General features: G+C 41.3%; 1 long non-coding RNA gene across 1 annotated transcript in view; it reads left to right on the forward strand.

The window, feature by feature from the left end:
- LOC309387338 overlaps positions 1 to 18,402 on the forward strand; it is a 26,359-nt gene extending 7,957 nt beyond the window's left edge. Inside the window, exons 2-3 of the long non-coding RNA XR_014174585.1 lie at positions 3,883 to 4,054; positions 16,875 to 18,402. This is a non-coding gene — a long non-coding RNA (uncharacterized lncRNA). The remainder of the gene's footprint in view (positions 1 to 3,882; positions 4,055 to 16,874) is intronic.
- Positions 18,403 to 22,150: the final 3,748 nt, after the last annotated feature.

Genomic DNA, 22,150 nt, shown 5'->3' on the forward strand with positions numbered 1-22,150 from the left:
CAGACGACTCTTGTCGGGGAACGTATCAGTTGAGAATGAAACCCTGAACACGGGGCCTTTCCAAGCCCTTCGGTAGCCCTTCTCTTGCGAACCCCAACTCACAAGGGGGTTTGGGGAGAAAGTGACCAGTGTCTAACTTTGTTGAGGGCGCCAGGTTGGAAAAACGAAAGAACTGGCGCTTCTCAAGGCCACAGGTGAATCCAACCAGTTAGTTGGAAGTTCTTTCAAGAAGAGATTGGACTGCCATGTGTCAGAAATTGTGTAGAGTCTCTTGCTTCGGCAGGGGTGAGTGGGTTGGACTAGATGACCTACGAGGTCCCTTCCAACTCTGTTAATCTGTAGGCAGGGGAACAAATTGGCACATACCTATCCAGACCCCTTTATTTTACCTCCCCAAATGCAAACAAAAGGTCCTGCGAGGAAAGACAATGCAGAGTAAAGAAAACATCATGACGGGGGTCTTTTCTTCCAACCTTCTGCCGGTGATCTCAGCTTTTCAGGAATTTGGAATATGCGAAAGTAATGGAGATTGCACAGTCCTTATATTCCCAGTAGTATTCCTGCTGCCTGTAGGAATCCTTGTTTGGGCTGGTGTAGGGTGGGACCTCAGGCGCCTTACAAGGATTGAGCAAGGTTTTCCTTTGTGCATATAGAAAGACAGACCACATAATCCCATCACAGGGCAGTGTGACCATGAAATAGAAGGTAGGAAGGTGAATATTTGGATTGGAGCACCACAGAATTGCATTAGCTCTGCTAGTGAGTTTGTTGTGTTGCAATTCATCTGCAATGAAGACTTCTTGCCTGCGCTGTACACACAACCCCCTTAATCAGCTTAGCTGAAGAGCTAAGGCATTTGCACAACATATTAAGCTTGGTTAGCGTTAACCTTGGTTGCTTAACATGCTCTTCTACATTTATCCAATGTTGAGGAGTTTTTCAGACAGAGGCTGTGAATAGTCATTTTATGGAATGATGTGAGTCATATAGTATGCAGGGGGTTGGAATTGATGACCTCTTTAGTTCCTTCCATTTGTCCAGCTCTAAGGGCTGCCTAGAATTCTGATGTTTTGCCAGGAAGGCAAGGTGGTCTGCTTTGTTTGTGATGAGCTGCCAAGAATGCACTACAGAGCAGATTGCTTTACCTTTGAAGATACCTGGTACAGATACTGGTGTAACATTGGAATACACATCACAGTCTGTTAGAATGGAAGCTCATAGGATCATAGAATTGAACCCTCGGAGGTAAAAGCCTTTGTGCCTATGTCACTTCATTTAGTTAGTTTATAGTTCAAATCTAGTAATAATAAAAGTAATAAATCTTATGGGAATCCAGAAGCTTCAAAAGCTTGCTTAAGTGTATTTCATGAATGCAGACTTTTGCTTCTCCTTCTAAGGACCAGGGCGTTTTTCAGGAACTTTTTTTGGGCTGGATTTAGAGGTGGGTGACCAGTTATCAGACCATATTTGGGAAATGCAAATTGAGCTGAAACTAACCATTCAATTCATTCTGCTTTTTTTTTTTTTGCAAAGAACATTTTTTACTTCAATGTGGCTCCTGATTTGCAAGAAGATTTACAAGACGTAGATTTTCACGGGTGTAGGTATGCTGGTCTTGTTGTATTCGGGTCTTTTCCTGTGTAAGATTGAGATTGTCTTGGCAACGTTTCGGCGAGGTCCCACTCGCCATCTTCAGGCTGGTGTTTTCGGCTTCATGCTTGTGCGAGTAAAGCGTGGTCAGAACTGCCGTCTCTCTATAAATCTTGGTGGGGTGTGTGTGGAGTGCTGGCTTTGTTGCTGTAAGTGGGTTGATTGGCTGTGTAGTTGCATCCTGATTGGTAGATGGAGTTGATGTTTGTAGATTGGTCAGCTGTTTCATATCATCCTGTGTGGCTGAGGTACTGGCTGTGTGTTCGTTGTTCTTTTGTGTTGTAAAGACCTGGGTAGTGGGTGGGGCTCGTTTGTTGACTAGGGCTGGTTTTCAGATGTCTAGTAGGTGAGAGGTATCGTCACATTTATTCATGTTGTGGGGGTGTTTTTCTCTTTTGATGGCTTCCATAATTATTATCTTGTTGAAGTGTTCAGTTTTGGAGATTAATTAATTAATTTGGTTCCTTCAAAAGTGATTTGAATGTGTGTGTGTGTGTGTGTGTGTGTGTGTGTATAATTTATATATATGTCTGTGTGTTGTATTTGTGCTGATAAATATTTGGGCATACCAGGGGTTGTAACACAAATACACAGTGGTGGCAGCGAGAGGAGGCGGCCGGCGTCCCCTGAGGAGCAGGAGGAGGAGGAGGAGGAGGAGGAGGAAGGAGGCGCCCCTGGCGACGCGGATGCAAGGCAGCCCCCGCAGGCCGTGGCCCCATCCAGAGACGCCATTGCCGCTGCAGTCGCCGCCTCACGGGGCACCCAGCAACGCCTCAGCCCTGCTGCGTCTCAGGCTGACACCGCTGGCCCCCTGTCGGAACCGCCTTGGCGAGGCCGTAGCTGGCTCCCCGTGAGGGGGGTGGAGAGCGCACACAGCCGGCCAGGCTGGGGAGACGCTCTGCCTCCACCTCCTCTGGAGCTCCATTGAGCTGGGTGTCTTAAGGGTGGGAGGCGGCAGCCGAGGGATGGGGCAGGCGCCGCCCCACCACAGACAGCAAAGTCCTGGCAGGAGGGGAGGAGGGGGAGGCCGAAAGGCTTCGGCTCCCCTTGGTAGAAATGGTGAAGCTCGTCGGAGGAGGGATGGAAAGGGGAAAGGGTGCAGCCGCAGCCCAGCCGCACATATAAAGGGACCATCAGGACGAAGCTGGAGAGAGGCCAAAGTGTTCCGAATATACTATAGTCAAGAAATGAACGCTGTGGTATAGCGTGTGTTGGTTTTACGTCCAGCAGATGGCGCTGATTTTCAAAAAAGCATGTTTTTACAAAAGCATGTTGTTACCTGTCACAGGTGTGACATCTATATAATATACATATATAAAAACATGCACGTTGTCGAATGCAAAGTTGTGTCAAAATTTCAAAGCAATCGATGAAGAACTTTTGGAGATTTGAGATTTTGAACAAACATTACATTTATATATGTATGTATGTATGTATGTATGTATGTATGCATGTATATATGTATGTATATTATTAAAAAACAGATTACAAATGCAGTGAAAGCCTCTTGGTATTTTACAGGTAAAATGAATGATGAAGGGTGCCAAAATTGTTCTGTACCACTTGGTGTAGATTCTACTGTGTCTGTAATATAAGGTGCCTGGAATCACCTTTGTATGAGTCAGGCAGCTATATAAATTTGTTTAATAAATAATAAATACAAAAACCAACGTACAAGCATACTCTTTCATTCTGAAGCACTATATTTGTTAAGTTTAGGATTTGAAAGATAACTCTTGATTCCTAAATGTAGGCTTTCAACTTCTTCCAGTTTATTTTAAGCTGAAAATATGCACTCCCCCCCCCCCCATTTTTTTAACCATATATCAAGGAGTGGGGTATCAGTCGCAATTTAGATGTTTCTGAACTAAAACTCCCAGTAACACCAATCAGTAATGAAGAATGTTGGGAGTTGTAGCCTAGTAAGATTTAGAGGGCCATAAATTTCCTTTCTGTGGCTTATAATAGCCTAAATATGCTTTGCAACCTAGCCTATGGAAATATATTCAGATTCATAATTCTACTGGCTATCTTTGAAAGGAAAACAAGCAGCGACATTTGATTGTAGCTAGCTCAGTTAGATGCCAGTTCTCAGTTCTACTTAACTAGTAAAAAAAAAAAATCCCTATTGTCATTGCAATGGTGGTTTTATCTTAAAAAAAAAGAATCACAGCAGCTTTCAGAAGTTTTCACTGTACATTATTTGCATAAATGATTATATTTTCTTTTTAGGTAGATATAGTTTCACCCAATCCTTCTGAAGCCAGGAAAGAGGCAGTCTGCCTGGATTTTGGCTATTCTGACCCATAGCCTGCAGTAGTCCTAGAAAAGACATGACAGCAAAACTACTACTGGTCGGTCTCATGAAACTAACAGATTCTTCTTACAGCTGCTCTAGTTAGAGGTGAATAAATTCTTTATCTATGCCCACTTTTGCTTGTTCGTTCATCTTTATTCAACCCCGATATTTGTCTCCCCCAGGAGACCCTGAGCTGCATGGCCTTGGAAAGAGCAAGTCCAATAGCTCTGCTTCTCAGCCAAATTTGTCTTATTACTTTCCCCCTCTGCAGTGGTCTCTTTGTCTAGACAGGACAATTTGCACATTCTATAGTGACGGGTTGCAACATTTTTTAAAATTAAATGCAAATCCTCACTTCGGGGGGAGGATGGAACCCACCCTATCATCTGTAACCCTTTGCTTGTTCAGTCAGTCCAAACAAAGGATAAACAATTGATTACAAGAAACCCCACCCACGGTCAATAGCCATCCAGAGATATCCCTATCGGTGGTTAGTGATTGGTGCCCTCCTAGAAGCTTAAGAACAAAAAAAGAGAAGAAAGTCCAGAGTTGTCTAATTGATTGTTAGGGTTGTACAGATTAGATAGCAAGAAAGTAGCAGAGGGAGTTATCAGAAACTTCAAGATGACTGAACAACCATGGCAAGCTCCTGGAATAAGCTAGATGAGATTTGTGTGAATTACCAGGAGGTAATGAATGGAAGGATAATGCCCTGTTCCAATGCCAATCTTTTGACCAGGATATATTGGCCTCTTTCCCTTTCCATTGATCCTGAACTTGGCTTCCTTAGCCTGTTATCTTCCAGATGCCTTGAAACAATAAATCTTAAAATTCAGTCAATGTAGACTATACAGTTTCAATACATACTTCAGAAGGATTCTTCTACTCTGCCCTCCCCCATCATCCCATCATTCTCAACAGTGGTTATTTGGAGTCTGACTCCTGTTTCTGCTCTAACAATGCAAAGAGCTCAATTCTTTCATATCTGGATTGCAGCACCATTCCATCCAGTCCAATTTCATTTGCAACATGGCTCCAGGAGGTGCTCTTTCCTCATCTCTATTACCAACTGCAGATATATACCAAGTTTTTCATTTTAGTAAGCATATCTAGCAGCTACAAATTTGTTGAATAATTTTCCAAGATAGCAATTTATCTTTATTTCAATGAAATGTCACATATGTTACTGTCTTTGAAAATCCATATATAAATCTTATAAAGGCCCCACTGTGTATCCCAACATATCAGAGGCCTGTTGTAGATACAGAATGGGAAGATGTAATGTTGGACTGAACAAAAGATTTACCTATCCTTTTTGGAAGAAGATTTAAAAAAAATAAGATGCTGAATTAGTGGGCAACACTCCCATTAAAATGTTTTCTTACATGGATCTGCTTGAAACACACAAGGATGGCATTTCTGTGGATTGTCAGTTATGTTGAAGAATAGAAACATTTATTTGTGTCTATTGGGTTATGATGGAGCCATTATAAAGCTGGCTGCATTCCTGGAGTTTCTGTAAAATTTTCTACCAAACTGTAATTTTTAATGTAAAAGAGAGAAAAATTATTTCAAGAATAGAAAGTATTTTATTTGTTTATTTGCTTATTTAAATGTATTGGTGAATAAATTTATTACATAATTTTAATTATTAAATAAATTTTTATTTACTATAATAAATTGATACATTTATTTATTTATTTATTATTTATTTATTCACATTTCTAAACCGCCCCCTCTCCCAAAAAGGGACTCGGGGCGGTGTACAGTCCACAATAAATCACAGATAAAATACAAATATAAATAGAGCCATAAATATATGTATGTATGTGGAGGAGGTTAAAATTAAGAGTCCTGTACAAAAGAATAAATATGAGGCTAAAAGCCCTAAAAACAATTAAAACTAAAACATTACCCTTAAAATAACCAGATGAGAATATACTACCAGGAGTTCATAGATGTAACATTTATAATCATGCCAGGCCAGCTAGTCGGAACAGGTGAGTTATTATTATTATTATTATTATTATTATTATTATTATTATTATTATTATTATTATTATTATTATTATTATTATTATTATTATTATTATTATTATTATTATTATTATTAACATTATTAAATAAATTTACTAAATGTATTAATTGTGTGTGTGTAAGCTTGCTAACTGTTAAAATATAAAGCATATTTGTACTAGTTCCACCTATTTGTGGTCATGTGATCCCAAATATATTATTTTCTGAGTTAATGATGCCTCCCCAAAGCTGTGCCCCTGATGCAGACAATGACAATAATAATAATAATAATGGCATCTTCTTCAACTATATTGTCAGGTAATAAGGATTTAATATCTGCCAGCTGATGTAAGGTTGTAAACCGGAAGCTGTTTGCAATGAGGCTGATACATTGCTACTATGGTATCGCCCTTTTAAGACTCTGATGAGGTCCACACACATGTCTATATTTATATAAATATAGGTGGTTATTAGAGAGAGCATTTCTCTCTCTCAACATTTATTTCATTTTCTCTCTTTGTGTCCGTAGCTGGGTGGTAAGGGAATTTATGTCTGCATTTGTATGTTTATGTATTTTGTATATAAACCACTATTAATTGTCTAAAGGCTCTGTGTGTTGTGTTTTATGTTTTGTTCCTGGATTTATCTCATAATAATAGTCACGCTGCCAAAACTCTGACATATATAGTATGTGGTACTGCCTTTCTGTGTCGATATTATATAATATTTACTCTTTTCTCTTCTCCTAACTCTATTAACGTGAGCTTTTATTTGTCTGAAATGAACCTAGGCATCTTATGCATACAGCCCAGGCATTCCATCATGGGTCTGTCTCTGTATGGACAAGCCTCAGGGAAGAGAACACGTATCTTTTACAAGAGATATGATTCTCTTTATCTGTAAATTGTTGACACCCTGGATCATAAGAACTGAAATAAAAATTATAAGAATCGAATAAAAATGCTGCAGAGTGGACAGGATGCCATCGACTTTTTGCAAATCAGTTTGAGTCTCTTAGTTTAATTATAGACCAGGGGTCTGGTCATTTTCATTTTTAACTTCTCTGGCCCTAGGAAAGAAAGAAATGCAAATGATGTCTGGGCTGCAAGCATTCTGCAGCAGAGATAATATATTTGGATGACTTCCACAAAAAAGGAGCTCTGTTAGAACCCAACGCCTTAATTATCCTTAGCATTTTTGGCTTCAATAACGCATGCATCACAATGAAAAGATGGAGTCCCAAGGTGATAAAATGAACTGAAATTGACTATAGATGGGAAACTTTTTAAGCTATTTTTTAAGTCTTCCCAACCCATGTAAAATTAATCAATAACTCCTTGGAAGTAGAAAAATCATATAGCCCAACACAAGAAAGGCTGGAGAAGAAACTAGTGGAAGTTTCTTTTAAAAATAGTTAAAAAACAACAACAACTAATTTATAAGGGCTGGGTTTATAGTGGAATGTACTACTTAATAGAGAAGTTTATAGCTGCACTTTTAAGAATAAATATACAAAAGAGAGCAACAGCACAAAATTAAAACGACAGCAGCAATCCATGGAGGGGATCAGTTATTAAAGCTTTTTGAATTTAAATGTTTATGGTTTCATTATAAAAGTAGAGAATGTGTCTGTAGTCCTAAGAACGGTTTGGCATAAGAATATTTTCCATTTTTCATACAAGAGATACCATGAGCTTGATCCTTTCCCATCTTCCAATGTTTAGATTAGATTAATAAAATTGGAGAGGACCTTGTAGATCATCTAGTCTAACCCTCCTTCCCAAGCAGGAGACCCTGTACCATTTCTGACAAATGGCAGTCCAATCTCTTCCTGAAAGCTTCCAATAATGAAGCTCCCACAACTTCCGAAGGCAAGCTGTTCCATTGGTTGATTGCTCTCACTGTCAGAAAATTTCTCCTTATTTCTAGATTGATTCTCTCCTTGGTCAGTTTCCATCCATTATTTCTTGTCTGGCCTTCAGGTGCCTTGGAAAATAGCTTGAACCCCTCCTCTCTATGGTAGCCCCTCAAATATTGGAACACTGCTATAATGTCTCCCCTGGTCCTTCTCTTCACTAGACTAGCCATGCCCAGTTCCTGTAACCGTTCTTCATATGTTTTAGTCTCCAGTCCTCTAATCATCCTGGTCGCTCTTCTCTGCACTTTTTCTAGACTCTCAACATCTTTTGTATAGTGTGGTGACCAAAACTGGATGCAGTATTGTAGGTGTGGTCTTACTAAAGCTTTATAGAGTGGTATTAGTGCCTCACTTGATCTTAATTGCATCCCTCTGTTAATGCAGCTTGTTGAATGAAGTTCTCAGGGTGGCTGAAACATTTACCCTGCAGATGGAAAAACATTTGGGATGGGTAGCCCTTTAATTGGCTCCATAGAATCCTTCAGTGGCACAGAAGTGGGAAAAATTGTTAGGTGAGTTAAGCCGCACACATTTTCTCCCTATTTCTCACACAATGCTACTTTCCCTGTAGAGACTGGGAGCATAATAGAGTGGGGAGGAAGTCTTTTCCCTGACAATCAGAATTCCTCCTCTTCTTTAGGAAGAGATCGCCCAAGCTTAGGTTGAGGTGAGAGTCTGCATATTTCCCCTTTTCTGCCTGCCAATCTTGATGTGAAAGTTCCTTGGCAATATCAGAGAACATTACCTCTTGGCAGGGCAAAGACCCAACCGAAATAGAGGTCTCTTGTCCAAGGTGTTACCAACTCATCTTTTTAAAGAACCCTCACTTTAGCTATTTCAATATAATTTGAACACAATAATGGCTGATGATGATGATGATGATGATGATGATGATGATGATGATAATCTTTGGTGAGATTCACAGCCTTTGGGGCTGCTTGGTAGCTCAACAGCTCGAGTCCTAACCAAGGACCTAGGAACTGTTAAGGTAATGTTGGAGGATATAAGTTGTTCCAAGTAGGGTGGTTTTTTGTAGAGTCAGAATCAAGTCAGGTAAATTTAGAATTTTCAAATAGCAAGGTAGCCCTTTAGGTATTGCTCCAAGGGCACCAATTATAATTGGGAAAACACATGATTTCTTTTTCCACAGTCGCTCAACCTCAATTTGCAAGTCCCGGTATTTTGTGATTTTTTTCTTGCTGTTTATCTTCAATTCGTGCATCACCAGGTATTGCAATGTCAATGAACCATACTTTTTTCTTTTCAATTATTGTTATGTCAGGTGTGTTGTATGCCAAGTTCCTGTCAGTCTGGATTCTGAAGTACCACAAGATCTTGACTTTCTCATTCTCTAAAACCGTCTCAATCTGATGGTCCCAGTGATTTTTGCTGTACTCAAATCCAAACTTTTGGCACAATTTCCAGTGAATAATCTTAGCAATGCAGTCATGGCATTGTAGGTAGTCAGTTTGTGAAATTTTGCTGCACCCGCTGATCAAGTAGTCAACTGTCTCATCTTCCTCATTACAGAGGTGACATTTGCTGTTGGTGGTAACATGTTGAATTTTTGCCTTCATGCAGTTTGTTCTTAAGCTGCCAAAATAAAGCCTTCTGTTTCTTTTTTCAGTACTCCTATAGTTATAGTTTAGTTATAGTTTATTTAATTTATAGACCGCCCCCTCTCCCCGTAGGGACTCGGGGCGGTGTACAGACCATTCATAATCAAAACAACAGAAAATAACATAAGACATAGAGCAGAAACAACACACACACACTGTCTGTATATAAAACCCCAAAACCAATTTAAATAATTAAAAAACAATTTTAAAACCCGTTTAAAACCCCAATATAAAATTTAAAAAGCCATCCAGGAAAGTTAGTAATAGATGTTAAATACAGTTACGATTATAATTATAATTAGGCCAGACCAGCTACTCGAAACAGGTGGGTCTTGAGTTTCTTGCGGAAGGAGCGGAGATCAGAGGTGGTTCTAATATCGGGGGGGGAGGTCGTTCCAGAGGGTTGGGCCCATCACAGAGAAGGCCCTACTCCTAGGCACCGCCCGCCCGCACTGTTTAGCGGATGGTACCCGGAGGAGGCCCTCTCTGTGAGAGCGGATTGGTCGCAGGGATGTATGGGGTAGAATGCGATCCCGCAAATAACTAGGTCCCGAGCCATGGAGCGCTTTGAAGATGACGATCAACACCTTGAAACGCACCCGAAAGGCCACAGGTAGCCAGTGCAGCTCGCGCAGGAAAGGTGTTACATGGGAGTACCTAGTACTCCCCATAATAACCCGCGCGGCTGCATTCTGGACCAGCTGGAGCCTTCGGGTGCATCTCAAGGGGAGCCCCATGTAGAGAGCGTTACAGTAATCAAGGCGAGAAGTCACTAGGGCATGGGTGACTGTGCAAAGGGCATCCTGCTCCAGTAAGGGATGCAATTGGCGCATCAGGCGAACCTGGTGGAATGCCCCCCTAGCCACGGCTGTCACATGATCATCTAGCGACAGCCGGGAATCTAGGAGGACGCCCAAATTGCGTACCCTATCCACTGGGGGCAGTTGTTCCCCCCTAATGGCCAGAGATGGAACACATTGGCTAAAGCGGGGCGCCGGTAGCCACAGCCACTCCGTCTTGGAAGGGTTGAGTTTGAGTCTGTTGTCGCCCATCCAGACCCGCACGGCTTCCAGACACCGGGACATCACCTCGATGGCTTCGTTGGGGTGGTTCGGGGTAGAAATGTACAACTGAGTGTCATCTGCATACAGATGGCACTCAACCCCGAATCCTCGAATGATCTCGCCCAGCAGTTTCATGTATGTGTTGAACAGGAGAGGGGAGAGGACTGACCCCTGTGGCACTCCACACGTGAGCGGCCTCAGGGTCGATCTCTGCTCTCCCGCCAACACACATTGCGTCCGACCGGAGAGGAAGGAGGAGAACCACCGCAAAACAGTGCCCCTCACCCCCATCCCCTCCAGACGATGCAATAGGATACCATGGTCGATGGTATCGAAAGCCGCTGAGAGGTCTAACAGGACTAAGATGGAGGAACAGCCCCCATCTTTCGCCCTCCAGAGATCATCCACCAACGCGACCAAAGCCGTCTCTGTGCTGTGACCCGGTCGGAAACCGGACTGGCGCGGGTCTAGATAAGTAATTTCCTCCAGGTGTCGAGGAAACTGCTGCGCCACCACACTCTCAACAACCTTCGCTAAGAAGGGAAGGTTGGAGACAGGACGATAATTGGCTAACTCAACTGGGTCTAGGGAAGGCCTCTTAAGTAGGGGCCTCACCACCGCCTCTTTCAAGGCGGTTGGCAGGAACCCCTCCTCCAGCGAGGCGTTCACCAGACCCAGGAGCCAGTCACGTGTAACCTCCCAGGTTGCCAGTACAAGCCAGGAGGGGCACGGGTCCAATAAACATGTGGTGGCCCGCAGTCGCCCGCGTAGCCTGTCCATATCCTCGGCGGCAACAGAGTCAAACTCCTCCCAGATAGGTACCTAAAGACTCGCCTCCGGTGTCTCCTCACGATCACTGAAGGGGACCCATTCGCTCCGGATCTGAGCGATTTTGTCCTGCAGATATTCCCCAAATTCCTCTGCCCTCCCCTGTAAAGGGGCTTCCCGCGACCTCTGTGAAAGGAGGGAGCGGGTCACCCGGAACAGGGCGGCAGGGCGGTTTTCTGCAGACGCAATAAGGGTGGCATAATATCGACGTTTAGCCACCCTTAGTGCCACAAGGTAGGTCCGTAAATGGGCTCTTACCTGTGTTCGGTCAGATTCGGCACGAGAGGATCTCCATCTGCTCTCTAGGCGTCTCTTGTGGCGCTTCATCACCCTCAGCTCCTCGGAAAACCAAGGGGCCAGGGTGGTTCGCTGCCACCGGAGAGGCCGCAAGGGCGCTACCCGGTCCAAGGCCCCAGCCGCCGCACTGTTCCATGTGGCCACCAGGTCCTCCGTCCGGGAGCGGGTCAGGGCAACAGGAGGTGGCCCAAGCTCCGTCTGGAACCTATCTGGTTCCATCAGTCGCCTGGGGCGGAACCATCTAAGATCTTCTGGTTCCGCCTCCCCGCGATGGGGGGTGGCGTCAGGGAAGTCCAGCCGGAGAAGCGAGTGATCTGACCATGACAGGGGAGTGATCACCTGATCCCCTATTCCCAGATCACTCTTCCATCGACCAGAGATAAAAACAAGGTCCAGCATGTGTCCTCCCTCGTGTGTGGGGCCCTGAATTATTTGGGTCAGGTCCAAGGCTGTCATGGAAGCCATGAACTCCTGGGCTACCTCGGATGATTCACCCGTCGATGGCAAGTTGAAGTCCCCCATGACTAATAGTCTAGGGGTCTCAACTGCCACCTCCGCAATCACCTCGAGGAGCTCTGGCAGGGCCGCTGAAGCATAGCGAGGAGCCAAGTATGCAATCAGCAGGCCCAACTGACTCCCTGGGCCCCATCTCACACCTAGAGTCTCACATCCGGATATCTGAGGTACGGTCAATTCTCTCGGTGCCAGGACTTCCCGTATAATGACCGCTACCCCACCACCCCTACCCCGGGCACGAGGCTGATGGAATACACGGTATCCTGGTGGGCACATTTCCACGAGGGGCACACCCCCCTCGTGGCCCAACCAGGTTTCCGTGATCCCTGCAAGGTCCGGCTCCCCCTCAGAAACCAGGTCATGGATGAGGGGGGCCTTATTAACAACGGACCTTGCTGATCTTAACCGGTTCCAAGTTAGTTTTTGATCAGCTTTGCCTTCAATACTTTTCAAGTATTGGCCATGCATAGCTTTGCTTTTCCAATTTTCAGCTCAATTCTCAATTACTTCTTTCTTATATTCAGCTTTTAACTTAGTTGTCTTCAAAAGGCCTCCTTTATTTACTTCCTTAATCATTGGTTCTTAACTTTTCTGGATGTAATCATTCAAGCTGTGTCTTTCTTCTTCCACAATCTGCTTTACTTGTAGGAGTCCTTGACCACCCTCTGCTCTTGGTAGATACAATCGGTCAACATCACTTTTAGGGTGCAAAGCATGATTCATTGTCATAAGCGTCCTTGTTTTTCTGTCCAAATTGTCCAACTCCATCTGGGTCCAGTCAATTATTCCTGCAGAGTATCGAATTACAGGTATAGCCCAGGTATTTATGGCTTTTATGATGTTTCCTCCACTCAGTTTGGACTTTAATATCTTGCAAATTCATCGAATGTATTTGGCTGAGGTTAATTCCTTGACTTTATTATATATTAAGTCAGAGGCCTCTAAAATCCCCAACTACTTGTAGCCTTCTTCTGGTTTTACTGCCTTTATCATTTCTTCATTCTCAAGTTGTTTTCCATCATCTTCAAGGACCTTCCCTGCCTTGGTTGTCATTGTTGCACATTTGTCAATTCCAAATTGCATACCAATGTCTTGGCTAAATTCTTTTGTGCTTTCAATTACTAAATTCAGTTCAGCTTTTGTTTTACCAAACAGCTTCAAATCATCCATGTACAGTACACCAAGTGTGAACTTTTCAGTCCTTTCTTTGCAAGTTCATATCCACAGTTCACCTTCTTCAAAAGGATTGTCAGTGGTAGCATTGAGAATATAAAAAGTAGGGGTGAAAGGGAATCACCCTGGAAAATGCCTCGTTTAATTTCAACTTCACCCAGTTCTTCTCCATTAGCCATAAGATTTGTTTTTCAGATGTTCATTGAAGTTTCCATGAATTTTTGTATATTGCTGCTGATGCCAAAGATTTTCAGGCATTTCTTGATCCAGCTGTGGGGAACTGAATCAAACGCTTTCTTATAGTCTATCCAAGCCATGAACAGCTTGGTTCGTCTTTTCTTTGAATTATTATTATTATTATTATTATTATTATTATTATTATTATTATTATTATTATCATCATCATCATCATCATCATCATCATCATCATCATCATCATCTCTTTTATTCCTTAAACATGAAATTCAGTCAACTGGACATTTAAAATGTATCACAAATACCATTGATTGGTGCTAATGGTTGATACGGGTTGCTGCCAGCATCCTAGGTATCATCATCATCATCATCATCATCATCATCATCATCATCATCATCGCTAGTTTGGTCTAGCGGTGTTGGCACCAGGTTAGAAAGTGGGAGACTATGAGTTCTAGTCCTTCCCTTGTTATGAAAGACACCTGGGTGACCTTGGACAAGTCACTCTCTCTAAGCCCAAATCACCGCACAGGATTGTTGTTGTGGGGAAAATAGGAGGATGAGGTCTATTGGATACATTCACTGCCTTGAGTTTTTTGTAAAAATAAAGGCAAGACATACATACATACATGCATAAAAAGATCATTAGACTGCTAACGTACTATGGAATACGCAGGGAATAAAGATCTACCGATGCTTTGCACTTCAATCTTAGCAGCATTGTTAGTGGTAAAGGAATAGTTACCCGAAAATCTGAAGTGTACTAGTAGGCAGGATTTGAATCATTGAGTCAGGCTAGCTAGTGTTTCCCTTCCATTCCTGATTGTGATTCAAGTAGCTAGAAATCAATAGGCACTGATCTAGGGGCCGCCTCTAGCATCGCCTTTTGTGTTCAAATATTCTTTTCACAGCTGAAACAAATAGTAAAACTGTGGACAAATTGTGATTATGAAATAGATTTACAGAGCCAGATGTGAACACTTAGTATCTTACCCTACCCAGAGTCATTGGATTTGGACAGTTCATATATTCAGATAAATATTATAATGCAGGATCTAATCTGGGTTGGTCATTGGAACCAGAAATTTAGTCTTGCAAGCTTTTGGACTCATGCTGGAGCCCATCCTCAGGGCAACTTCTCTCCCATCATCATGTATGAGTGAAGTTCCCCAAGGATTGGTTCCACTACGAGTCCGAAAGCTTGGAGGACTAAAACCCTGGTCCTGGTGACTGACCCAGATTGGATCCTGCAACATTCTCTTGGGACATGTATATTCACCTTCAATAACAACAGCAACAGCGACAACAAATATAGGCAGTCCTCAATTTGCAACTGTTGTTTAGTGACCATTCAAAGTTACAACACCACTGAAAAAGTGACTTATGACCGTTTTTCACACTGGGTTACATGATCAAAATTCAGATGCTTGTCAACTGTCTCATATTTATGACTATTGCAGTGTCCCAGGGTCATGTGATCACCTTTTGCCAACTTCTGACAAGCAAAGTCGATGGGGAAGTCAGATTGCACTTAACAACTGCAATGATTCAGTTAACAACTGTGGCAAGAAAAGGCGTAAAACGGGGCAAAATTCACTTAACAACTGTCTTGCTTAGCAACACAAATTTTGGGCTCAATTGTGGTCATAGGTCAAGGGCTAATTGTACCTGAATGGCTCTTAACTAATAGGCAAGATTTTTTTTCTCACTACTGTCCTACAGGGCAAGACTAAATCCAACAGATTTAAGGTCCAGGAAATCCAATTTTAGGAGACACCGCCTAAGAATAAGATCAGTTAACAAGCCAATGAGAGGGTTTGTATGTAGACCTCTTGAAGAGACTTGAATTCATGAAACGTTTTTGCATTGAGTCCTTAAGTCAACTGGATGGCCTTAAAAGGCCTCCTTTAACTTTAGGATTCCATAAATCTATAAGAGCCATCCCCAGTTGGCCCCTGGGAATGCCACTCTGAGAATTCCAGGAAATGCCAGAGGCACGGAATGCTGTATGAAGACTGCCAAATGCCCTTTACAGGGAGCTGGAATGGTACACAGGTTGCAAAGCTTTTCAACCCTAACAAGGGTGAAGCTGAAGTTCAACAGAGCCAGTGAAATGATCCTGAGATAACAGCCCAGAATATCTAAACAGGTAACACCCAATTACAGCCACAACTCTGTTGACTTACACTTTTCCTTATCACCAGGCATCAGCGTATTCATGTAAATTGCAAAAAGCATTTTGATGGATGCCAACTCACCCAAGGCCTCTAAGCTATGAAACAGGGAGTGCAGTACAATCCAGTGTATGCTTTCCTTATCAGGAAGCTGTGACTATTGCTATGAAATTAAAACTATAAAAGGCAGGGCCTTATCAGTGACTTCTAATTCCCTGAGTGTTCATTAGGGGCTGCTCCAGTCCTGGAATCAGGCTCCAGGGACCGTTTTGGAAGGTTTAAGTTGGAAAGGGAGAGGGGGGGAATAGTGTTATCACAAGTTGTCTTGGCAATTAAGCAGTCTCTTTCTTAAGATATCTGTTTAGACTAGGCTTGAAGGAGGGAAACAAGCAGGATTAAAAGGCACTTCCAGTAGTGACCAAGAGTACATTCTGTGTTCCTAATGTGGTCCCAGAGAGAGATGGACCTGTACATTTAGAAAGTCCACCTTGCAAAGTGCTTTGTTAAATTTGGAAATTGTTGGTAGCCATAAAAGGGGAGGGTGAAAGCAGTATTTAGAAATATGTGGAAAGCAGTATTTAGAAATATGTGAACAGCTTGTAACTCAGCATAGCAAACAGAGAGAATTGCCAGCCAGGTAGATACACCCATATATTGTTTTTATGAAGTTTGGTTTGTGAGCCATTAAGTGTTGGTTTCTTAAGGTGGGCAGCCATAAATAAATACATAAATATGTGCATCCATGTATTGTATGCACATACACAGACATTCACATGCTTAGCTCTAACAATATGAATTGCACTTACATACAAGAGACATAAAAGAGGAGCAATGATGGACCACTTTTCAGATCCATCTTCTCAACAACAGCCCACCCAACTACATTGAAGACAATGAAGCAACAGTCCTCTTTGACCACTGGGCCTAAAATAGCTATTCAGGAACATATTGTCTCTAAGCTGTAGAATTTCAGTTTAGTATCCTACTTCTAACTTTATTGGAGTACAGGTCTTATCACCAGCATGCATTCCTTATTTATTTGTTAGATGTACATCCTACCATGTGTTCAGAAACTCAAGGCAGCATACATATCACTTGTTCCTTCTGTTTTTCCCACTATCACAGTATACCTTCCATCGAGAGAGACTAACTGGCCCAGTGTCATCTAATAAACTTCCATGACTAAGGGTTTGAAGATCAAGCAATGGAAGAGTCTATTGGAATCATGCCGCTAATAAACTCAAGTCAATCAGTCAATAAAGTCTGTATGGATTTGGAGCAATGTATTCTGCATACATAAAACAATTGTTCCAGATTGTTTGCGATCAAAATTGTTACCATTATTTTGTTTTGAGCCAAATATTATTGCTCTGCAACCAATCTCTGTGCAACATCCTTACTTTCCCCCCCCCTCTGGAAAAAAGCAAAAATACTATGCAGTGATATCAATGCTCTCTCTTTTTTCATTTGATGGAACGATGAGGTAGTCTCTGAACTTACCTAGCCTTGAATGCTTTACAGATCCACTATTCTTTCCTCATACTAAATGAGGTTAATGAGCAGAGAAAAAAAGCTAAAACTTAAAGATTCATAATACAAACTTTCATATCGAGGGGTACAGTATAGTTGATGGTAGCTAACAAACAGTTAATTCTGCTGGATTTTTTTGGTGAGTGCTGGCATTTAGCAGGTGAGCAAATACAGGGCAAAAGGGACAGATATCGCCATCTCTTAGCAACACAGAAAGCAAGAATCGACCATTTTTATCTCATGACCTTTTGCTCTGGACAAAAGCATTCAACAACTGGAACCTAAAATCCATGACCTTCCCCTGCCCCCACCTGGGTTAGGTGTAAGTGAAAGAATCTCCCAAGGATTTCTGGTGATGAATATGGATTGCATCCTGCCATTTTCTCCACAGACCCACCTCATTCATTCTTACCAGAGGTTTTGGTCAGAAGAAAACAAATCAATTCAGAAAATAGGCGGGAAGGCATAGTCTAATCCACAGCAACTGGTGGGGTTCACACATAATGTAATTTTTTTGGTTTCTGCCTTATACTGTATGTTCTGTTAAACTAGTTAATTATGGCTTATCCTGTAAAATGTGGTCATGCAAATATGTTTGCATTGTGCTATACCAAAACCATGGTTGATAAAACTTGGTGGCTTATTCTTACATTGCACCATGCTACAAACAAACCACATTATGATTTTAAGCATGATATCTGAGTCTATCCAAATTTTTTAAAGAGAACATTTGGCACATTTTCTCAATAAAGTTGAAAGCAAGTTGAGACTTTCAAATTTTTTGTGAAACAACATGCCTCAGAGGAAAGCATTAAATGAGCGATCATGTCTTCCAAATTATCCAATGATACTCAAAATGAACAACAAAGCAGCAATAAAAAAACAACAGGAGAGTTTGCTTGGCTAAAAGGTACAACCCACCTGACATTTAATTGGGTTACTAGATATTATTGCCACAGGAAAAATCTTGTTCTGAGATCTCCATTAATAAATGGATTGAAATAAAATTTATTACCTCATCTTTATAAATAATGAAATAGTAAATGTTTTATTTCCATGATAGTTCAATCCAGGGGTGGGTTCCTGCCAGTTCTAACCTCTTCTATAGAAGAGGTTCCACAAATCTACAGTGCTGTTTAGAACCGGTTCCAGCTCCTTCCCCCTGCCCATCCACACCACGCTTGCCCCGCTCACCGCTCTCTAATTGGCTGGCTCACCAATCCCCCCGCCTGCCTCTAAGTGTCCTATCTAAACCTTAAAGTCTTAAAGCTGTCAAGTTTGAACAGCCCTGGGGTTTTTTTTCTGAAGGGTTAGGGGTGCAAGGGTCTTGTAACTTGACAGTTTTGACTTGCGTGCTTCAAATGCCAGAGTTTCTGAGCCAACACTTTGGTTGCTAAGCAAGAGTGTTGTTAAGTGAGTTTCACCATATTTTACAAGTTGGCCATGCCCACCCGGTCACATGACTGCCAAGCCACTCCCACCCAGTCACATGGCTGGCAAGCCACTCCCACCCAGTCACATGGCTGGCAAGCCACTCCCACAAAGCTGTCCATACCTACAGAAGAGATTCTAAAAATTTTTTGAAACCCACCACTGGTTCAATTCCTTTGTTTTTTAAAATAATTTCAAACTTGGGCCTGTTACACTCTCTTGGCCCACCTCACAGAGTTGTTGTGGGGAAAATAGGAGGAAGATGTATTGCATATATTCACTACCTTATTTATAAAAATATAAATACGCATGCGCAGAACAATTTACAGTGAACTGCGTACACACAGTCACTAAAATCCAAAATGGCGGCATCCCAGCAGCGGCGAGGGAACCGTTTCGGTGTGTGTGTGTGTGGCAGGCCTGGGTTGCTGCCAGCCGAACCGGGAGCAACCCACCTCTGATTTGCATTGATAAATTTCCAGATAACCAAGACTATGGAAAGAACTTGGAACTCAATGCAAGAAATGTTTATTTTTTAAAAAAGAAAAAGGAGAGCATTCCAAAATTACTGAAAAACCCTGCCCCTAAAATTCTAAATGTGTAATAGTGATTTTTGGACTGGAGACTTTCCATTTCTCAAACTACCCATTCCCCAGTGTCACAGCAAAGAATCAGGCAGTATAATCATATATTTTCTAGTGCACATCAGCTATTTTCCAATGGCTTTGTTTAAAAATAAGTCTCAATCGCTCACGCTTCCATAAATGCAGCCAAGTAGATAGGATTTTCTCCAAGCTCCTAGTTGGCAAACTATCTCTTAATATGCTTTCCAAGACAGGAACTGGCTGAATAAAACACCCAGAGCAAGGCTTTTGTAAAGCTTTTCCAAAAACTACCCTAACTAACAGTAGGTATGCCAGCCTAAATTTCTTTTTTAAATACAAAACATTTATATTTCACTGATCTTTTAGAATGAAATGGCAGTTCTTTACCTGTCTTTCCTAGAACAGCTTCCCTATATCTATTCATACATTGATTTTGGTTCCCAATTATATACACTTTTCTTCTCTTTTTTGCTTTCTTCACAAATTATGAAAGAATCTGACTATGGATTTTGGAGGAGGGCAGGCAGGGAATGTCATTTAATTCAATGAAGCCTATTCTGATAAAATTATACCGTATATTCTATTCTTAAGCAGCCAAAAATATGGCCAAGCTATAAGTGCCTGAAAACTCTTCAGCTATAGGTCTTCTGTTAAATTTTACAACAATGTTTTGTCACAAAAGTGGCATTAAGGCACCCTTGTGAGTAAGTCACAATGGATGTCGGTGGGCTAGCATAAAAGTGAACTGAACTGAATTGCTATAGATCTCATAAGTATCAAATAATTATACTTGGCAAAAAGTTGGAACTGCTTTGTCATTGTCTTTCATCTTCCTCAAACAACTGACTTGCAAAAGTTTTGGTCTATGGCTTCCTTCATCTCTAGACCGGGAACTGCAGTTCAATATGTTTGGAGGCATCAGGCAGTAGAAAACTGCCTTAAAAGGAGAGACACCTTTATCTAATTTCTGTTGAGCAGGGATTGCCAATCTTTTATTATTCCTGTAACAAAATCGTATAGAGCAGGTCAAACTCCTGGCCTTCGGGCCAGATGTATCATGTACTGGCCATGCCCATGCCCAGTTTAGTGAAGTCCCAATATGTCACATGATGCCACTGTGATGCCATGAGTTTGACACCCCTGGTATAGAGTATCAGAGATATTAACATCTATTTCAACCTGATTAGGAAAGTTCTTTTTCCCCCCTTCAGCAGTTGTTTTTCTTCTTCCTGCATTAAACCAGGTGGCTAGAGAGTGTAATAATCCTTCAAAGCAATATATTGGATGTTTTCCAACAGTTGTTATATTTTGGATTAAAAGCAAGAAAAATTATAGAATTTCCCAAGATAAAGCCTCTGGCTTTTCTGGGAGCAAATAGCTTGAAGGTCATTGGAAAAATAGTTTTAGGCAGGCTTCTTTATACTTAAAATCCTATTTATTTTAAAAAATGTCTACAAATGTTCTGACTTTTAGAATTATTACTATTAAATACAGGATTTCACATACATTTTAAAAGTGCTTTATTTGACAAAGAAGATGATTAGCGCAGAAAGAATAAGCAGAGCAGAAATAATAGATGTGGGAGAATAAGCACAAAATAGATGTATTGAACTGATTAATGAATCAATTCATATTGCAAGGAAGTAGCAATAGTGAATGAATGGACCCAGTTTTCACATTTCTGCTACAAAATGTAAGAAAGAATACTGTGCATCTAAAAATATGAATCTGACTTTTGATATGTCAAATTGCTGGGTTGTCAGTTTATGGATCCAGTAAGCCCAATATTATGTATAGTTATGAGAACTGAGCTGCCACAGGTCTATAGAAATTGCAAATTATTTATGGCCTTCTAGTTGTCATCCATAGTACTGCAGTTCAAATCAAAAACTCTGATAATAAATAAAATAAAATAATAATACAATACAATACAATAGTAGAGTTGGAAGGGACCTTGGAGGTCTTCTAGTCCAACCCCCTGCCTAGGCAGGAAACCCTATACCGTTTCAGACAAATAGCTATCCAACATCTTCTTAAAGACTTCCAGTGTTGGGGCATTCACAACTCTGTTAAACATACTCTGTTTAGTCTTTCAAAACTTGATATTAGCAAGATCAGTATGCATCTGATGAAGTGAACTGTAGCCCCATGAAAGCATGTGTCTTTTAATATAATGTTTCAAAAGTTATTTCGATACTCTTAATAATGTGGGTATCAGCCAGAAACCTTTATAAATGTCTCCTCTTCCTCCTGCTCCTCCTCCTCCTTCTCGTTCTTCTTCTTGGAAAATAGGAACAGGAAGGAATGTTGGATAAGTTTACTGCCTTGAATTATTTGTTAAAATAATGATGATGGGATTTAAATAGATAAATAAATAAATAATAAAAAATAAAACATCAAGAACGTGGCAGATATATCATTGCCATTGGAGGAATATTAATCTGAAATGAAGGTCACACTTTGAGAAATACTTGTTTTTATTTTTTTAAATCACGAGAAGAATTATTCTGCAATTTCAGTTTAAGTTTCGCTTAACTTTTCTTTTTCTAAGGAAAACTCTATCTATTTTTGTGTGTGCAGATTTTATTGTCTAGCCTTCAAAATGAGGGCTGAAAAAAAAATCCTGACAAAGAAATCTCCCAATTTTAGGGGGAAATTGTGGATAGATTTAAGTAAAAATCTTTCCTGAAAAATAGCATTCTGTCATTTTGTTCCCTAATTAAATGACCTAAGTAAAGCATAATTTGTAACAAAGAAATTCAATGTGGCTTCGGTATCCTATGTACCGCTCTCAAAAGTTACAAAATTTAATTTTGTAACATTATCAAAGAGGAA

This window comes from Natrix helvetica (genome assembly GCF_964273705.1).
Source record: "Natrix helvetica genome assembly, chromosome: 2".
NCBI lineage: Eukaryota > Metazoa > Chordata > Lepidosauria > Squamata > Natricidae > Natrix > Natrix helvetica.